Below are 6,706 nucleotides of genomic sequence, written 5' to 3'. Positions count from 1 at the left end.
GCCTGGGAGGGTGCTGAGCCCCCTTTTCGGGGTCACCTCCCCGGGGAGGGTCGGTCCTACCCGCAAACTGCGCCCCAAACTCAGCCTTAACTCGCCGGGGTCGATGGCAGCCCAAAAATATCCTCAGGCACCGGCCCCCTTTCCCTTCGCCCTCCCCTCGAATTAGCCACGAAACAACAACCAACAACAACAACAACAAAAAAAAAACTTTGCTAAAATTGATAAAGAGATTAGCCAAGCAAAGCCTCTTCCGAGCTAGCTAAAAATAAAGAACCCTCAGATTTCGGCCCTGGCCGATGTAGGGAGAGAGAAATCCACAAACATGGCACACTTCCCTTGTTCCTGGCTGCTATAAATAGAGAACTCGAAAGTAGTCAATAATGGGGAAGAAGGAGGGGGGGGGGGGGGGAGGGAAAAAAGAAAAAAAAGGGAAATAAAAAAAAAAAAAAAAAGAAGGGGAGGAAAAAAAAAAAAAAAAAGAAAAAGAAAAAAAATAATAAAAAAAGAGAAAAGTCCGCCGGTGGCAAGAGCAAGCACCCGGCAGGCGACTGGAGCGTCCTCCGCACACGCGTCCATCGCGGAGCACAGCGCGGCCCCCCCGCGGGGCGCGGAGCTCCTTACAGACCCAGGAGTAAGAAACTGCAGAGTTGGGCTGGAGTTTTTTGTAGTAAAGGGGGGCTGGGGCGGGTTTTGGGAATGGGGGGGGTAGAGCCCGGAGAGAGACGCGCGGAGCCCCGGCCCCCCGCACCGCGGGCGCGCACCGCCATCAGCACCTCCGAGAGCTCCGCGGGCGCGGAGGCCGCCGCCGGCAGCGCAAACTCCTCCCGGGAGCGTCTTCTGCTAACGCTTCCCTCCGGATAAACATCCACCGGGCTCGCCGTCCCCAAACCCGGCGAGCATCCTCTTCCAGAAATATTCAGAAAGTTTCCCGGCTGGGCTGCGACGTTGTGCTTTATTTGGGTTGCCTTTTTTTCTTTCTTTCTTTTTTTTTTAAAAGCAATCTCCTCCTTTCTCGTCTTATTCGACCTCTTTTCAGTCAGAAGCATAACATGTCCACTAGTGTCTCGCAGCCAGCGAGAGAGCGAGCGAGCAAAGATGGACCTAGGAGCATGATGATCATCATCAAAATCCCCTCGGTTCTCCAGTGCAATTTTCAAAACAACAACCCCAGCCTTCGTGCTCTAAAGGCGAAACGCCTGCGTCTGTTTACATCAACTGTGTGCTCCGAAAGCCTTTCCCCCTCTGTCTCAATCCGAGGGAGGGGAGGGAAAAAAGAAGGAGAAAAAAAAAGGAGGAAAAAAAAAAAGAAAAGAAGAAAAAAAAAAAGCCAGCATTATCTGCCTTTGTCAGCGAAAGAACATAATATTGACTTACCTTTCCCCACAGCTATTGTCTGCCCCTTTGCAAAATGACATCACGGAAACCAATCATGAAATTTGCATGGGGGAGGTTGTGGGGGGAGAGTTCTTGGAGGGCAGCCCACTTCCCTACACCAGTAACACGCGTGTAAGACGGGTTGTTGGTTTCAATTAAATATCTGATACTCCTTAGTGTGTGAACTCTTAAGCCTGCTAAAGGCAATGTCTCATTTACTTAATGACCGCTCTCATTAATGGAAATGGCACAGAGGGGGCTCGCTGCGCCTTCCCTTTGTAAATACACTACCCATGAACCCTTGGGGTTGCAATATATCTGTTTACTCTCTGAGGTGAAATAAATTTACAGTATAGCATCAAAAAGAGAGAGAGAGAGAGAGAGATGGAGCTGCTGACTTGAGTGCACGGAGAGTAAAGCCCTCGAGGAGCGGGAGGGAGGGGGGGTTGGGGGAGAGCCCCCGGCCCCGGGCGGGGGGGCGGGCAGGAAGGGCATTAGCACGTCCCGGCTCCCTCCGGGAGCATTAGCACTTGGATTGCAACTTTTGGGAAATAGCGGAGGAAAATACAGGAGTTCTGCAGCCCCACGGGGTGAGGGGAGCGGGGAGGGGGGGTCACCTTCCTACCCAGCGCATTTTCCAGCACCCTCACGCCTTCCCCAGTCATCGCCGAGGCGATTAAGACTTTTGTGGGGGGAGAGTTCTTGGAGGGCAGCCCACTTCCCTACACCAGTAACACGCGTGTAAGACGGGTTGTTGGTTTCAATTAAATATCTGATACTCCTTAGTGTGTGAACTCTTAAGCCTGCTAAAGGCAATGTCTCATTTACTTAATGACCGCTCTCATTAATGGAAATGGCACAGAGGGGGCTCGCTGCGCCTTCCCTTTGTAAATACACTACCCATGAACCCTTGGGGTTGCAATATATCTGTTTACTCTCTGAGGTGAAATAAATTTACAGTATAGCATCAAAAAGAGAGAGAGAGAGAGAGAGATGGAGCTGCTGACTTGAGTGCACGGAGAGTTGGGGCTCTCCCAGCCCCGCCAGCCCCTCTCGCCTTTCCCCCCCCTTCCCTTCCCTCCCCGACACCCGGCAGAAGGTGAGTGATTTTCCCCGAGCTGATTCATAATTAATATGCACGAGGCTCGGGGCTCCTTTGATAAAGCAGCAACACAAAAGGACGGCGAGAGCGACAAGCGCCGCGCCGCGTTCCCCCCCCGCGCATCCCGACGCGTGGTACGGCCCAATAATTCCTAATAGCAGCAAGCAGCGAGTGACAGATGCCCTGGGTTAGCACAGCTCCAGCGAAAGTACTTTACAATATTTATTGGTGGTTAGGAAGATGACCTATCACCATAAAGAACAGACTGGGAAATTTATCGCCTCTATGAACCTGGAAGTATTGCATATTAGCTGATATACATATTCAAAAGCGAGTGGTTAAAAGGTGTATAAATATTATTTCTTTTTTTTTTTTCTCCCCTTAAAAAATATATATATATTTATATATAAAGTGACGGCACACATTCCCAGCAGACATCGCCTCACCCCGGGCAGGACGGATCGCGGCTTCGTGACGGGAAGGAGAATAACGTTAAGGAGAAGTCCTAAAAGAAAGCCATGACTAAAATAGTTTTGGGGGTTGTTTCTAAGCGAGAAAAGTGCGTGTTCTTCCATTTCCTCCCAGAAAGAGCCGCACTTTCCAGGAGCTGGCATCATCTTTCCTAGAAAATGCTTCTGTTCGGCAGAGATTTGACTTCTGCAGCCCCACGGGGTGAGGGGAGCGGGGAGGGGGGGTCACCTTCCTACCCAGCGCATTTTCCAGCACCCTCACGCCTTCCCCAGTCATCGCCGAGGCGATTAAGACTTTAATGTCATTTTAATGAAGACTTCCGAAAATATGCCGGAGCTCCCAAATGGACGGAAACCCCCAGGAGCCTTCAGAGAGCAGAGGCAGAGCCTGGCAGGGAAAGTTGAATCCTGCTGGGAATGTGCTCTCCCGCGGGGAAACTCCGGCTCCAGAGCTGGGGGAGCCCCAGCAGCCCCCCCTCCAGCTCCCCACAGCCCCGCTCAGGCTGGGACGGGAAGGAGAATAACGTTAAGGAGAAGTCCTAAAAGAAAGCCATGACTAAAATAGTTTTGGGGGTTGTTTCTAAGCGAGAAAAGTGCGTGTTCTTCCATTTCCTCCCAGAAAGAGCCGCACTTTCCAGGAGCTGGCATCATCTTTCCTAGAAAATGCTTCTGTTCGGCAGAGATTTGACCACCCCGGGGGGAGAAAGCCCTCGCAGAGCTGGAGGGGGCATTAGCACGTCCCGGCTCCCTCCGGGAGCATTAGCACTTGGATTGCAACTTTTGGGAAATAGCGGAGGAAAATACAGGAGTTCTGCAGCCCCACGGGGTGAGGGGAGCGGGGAGGGGGGGTCACCTTCCTACCCAGCGCATTTTCCAGCACCCTCACGCCTTCCCCAGTCATCGCCGAGGCGATTAAGACTTTAATGTCATTTTAATGAAGACTTCCGAAAATATGCCGGAGCTCCCAAATGGACGGAAACCCCCAGGAGCCTTCAGAGAGCAGAGGCAGAGCCTGGCAGGGAAAGTTGAATCCTGCTGGGAATGTGCTCTCCCGCGGGGAAACTCCGGCTCCAGAGCTGGGGGAGCCCCAGCAGCCCCCCCTCCAGCTCCCCACAGCCCCGCTCAGGCTGGGGGCAGGCAGGAGGGGGGGGGGAAACCCTCTCAAACTGCCCGAGGTTTCTCCCCCGTCTCCCCCACGGACTGTTACAGGGCACAAGGCAGGGGACAGTGATTTGATTCCCCATCTCGGGCGTTTTACTGAGGAGAGGGTGACAAAAATACCAATTTTTAAACTGTTGAGGCCGCTTTGGAGATTTCTAGGATGCTCCTTCCCAGGGCTTGCCAAGCCTGGTGCGCTCCTAAAACCATTAACATAAAGGAGGTATTCAGCAGAGAGTACTCCTGAAAAAGCCGGTTTTCTATCTCCTTCGGACACACCGCGAAGACGGGGATATTTTACATCCTAAACCTTTGGCATTCAGAAATTCTATTAAACTCTTATCTGCAGGCAGCAGGCCCGGTGCTACACTGCATCTCCATTGTTCTGCACCCGCGATACAATCACGGGGAGGGACGGGAGGACTCGGCTCCTCTCCACTCACTGCTGCTCCTCTCCAACGCTGGTTTCATTTAGAGACGCAATGCCCAAACTTGAGAAACAAAAAAGCACAATGGGGAGGCTGCGAAGGCGGGAGGGAGGGAGGGAAGTGTGTTTATTTGCATGTGTACCCACGGAAATGTGTGTCCCCCCCGCACATTTGTGTGTAGACGAACATACACACACGTGCGATCATACCTGTGCCTCCGAGTGTTGGCACAGACGGAGTGGATTATTGCTGGTGTTGCGTTTATTAACAACGCACCCAGGAGCCCGGAGGCAGCTGACAGCTTTGATACCATCCTACTGAGCTCTGGGTTGCGAGTTGGGGGGGGGCTTGTCTTTCCTTTGTTCCCAAACTCCCCAGACTTCCCCTTCCCTCCTCCCAAAACGCCGCAAAGAAGCAGTTGCCCTTCCTCTTAGTTTCTAATTACCGGCGGCAACTTCGGCAGCCGGCAGGAATTCCCGGCTCGCAGCCCCCAAATCCCTCCCCAAGGCCTGAAGATCTCCGGGTCCGGTCGACCATCATCATCATCACCCCCCTTTCCTCCCCCCCCAACCCTCTACCCCACGCCGGAGGAGCCGGGAGGGGGACACGGGGGACGGGACGGCGCTGTCCCGCGTGGAACCGGGCGGGCGGCGGGTCAGCACCACGGACAGCTCCGGCTTTTAACCCATTTCCAGCCTTTTTGACTATTTTTTTTTTCCTCCCCTTTTTCTTTTTTTTTTAAATTCTTTTTGCCCAAGCCCTACGGAGTCACTTTACAGCTCTTTCCAGAGAGGAGGCAATTATTGTGCTTGCCCAGGACTGAAAGAGCTGCCGCTTCCCTAAAGGGAACCGCTAGAGCAGAGAAATACAAAATAAACCTGTTTTCACCCTCAAAACACTGTTTGAGGGGGCTGCTCCGAGGGTCCCCGCCAGCCCCTGGCCTTCAGGAGAGAATACCAAAAGGATTTTTTAAAAAGTAGATTCCTTTCACACCCCCTTCCCCACCCCGTGCAATTCGTTTGGTTTTTTTTTTTTAATTTTTATTTTATTTTCTTCCTTTTAAAATACCTTACTATGCTCATGTTTTCAGTTCAAGCATTTCAACTTTCAGGTTACTCAAAATAAAACTGCCTTCGCTCGGGTAAATACAGCCATCAAACCGCCGCGCTGCATTTCGTTGGCTTCTTTGAGCCTGTTTCAAAGTAAATTAGATCTCAAACTTTATGCATTTGTAATTGGCACGAACTTCTCCGGTTACCAGCTGGGGGTGAAAGATTTTTTTTTTTTTCTTTTTGCCTTGTTTCTTTCTGAAAGCTTCTATGCAGATGGGCTGGCTGCCTTAATGCCTCAGACTACAATTAGTGTTGTTGTATGCCGAATAGAAATGGCCAGCATTAATATTGTATATGGAACAGCTGAAGGGTTGCGAAGAAACCTGCCCACTACAGGCCCCTGGCAGATGGAACAACACGCACAGGCACAAAAAAAAAACCAACTTTTAATAACCCTTTGCTCGCTCTCCGGCGCGCCCCTTCTCCCCGATTTGGGCGGTTCCTTCCCGAAGAGACAATGTCTTTGTCTAACCCAAATCTAGAGCTCTTTTCTCCCCGAAGAACAACAATTGGAGCAATCACCATCTTTTGCAAAAGGCACCTCGCATTAGCCCCCAAACTTTCTCCTTTGTGCCTCGGTTAATGCCGGCACCGAAACACACCCAGCTGAACAGGCACGAACTAACTTTATATTTAATAACACCCCCCCTCGCCGCCCCTTTATCACCCAGCAATGTGCAAGAGAAAAAAAAAACAAGCCCACAACTCCAAACCAAACCAAACATCACCCCCCCCAGCAGAACTGTGACCAGAAGCGGCAGAAAACAGGATTTTCTCCTCCTCCCCTCCTTGTCCTTTGTAATTAGGCAAAACTCGCGGCAGCGGGGACAAAGCCCCGCCGGTGTCTGGGAGCAGCAGCACCGGGGGCTGCTCACTCCGCCCCCCCCGCACCTGTAGCCCTTTAGAGCTGAGCCTGGGGTGAGGGGGGGGGAATGAGACCGGGATTTTTCTGGCTGAACGCAAACACAGGAAACCTGCGCTCTCAAACACATTCGGGGAACCCCTTTCCGAGCGGAAAACCACCCTAAAACAAGGGGATAATTTGTGGGTCCGCGATTCACC

General features: G+C 51.9%; 1 protein-coding gene across 1 annotated transcript in view; it reads right to left on the bottom strand.

The window, feature by feature from the left end:
* MYT1 (myelin transcription factor 1) overlaps positions 1–6,706 on the bottom strand; it is an 88,583-nt gene that overhangs the window by 81,748 nt on the left and 129 nt on the right. The window lies entirely within an intron of this gene.

Source organism: Calidris pugnax, unplaced genomic scaffold (assembly GCF_001431845.1).
Source record: "Calidris pugnax isolate Ruff unplaced genomic scaffold, ASM143184v1 scaffold50, whole genome shotgun sequence".
Lineage (NCBI taxonomy): Eukaryota > Metazoa > Chordata > Aves > Charadriiformes > Scolopacidae > Calidris > Calidris pugnax.
The sequence above is the reverse complement of the archived record's forward strand: the minus strand, read 5'-3'. Positions and strand labels throughout refer to the sequence as shown.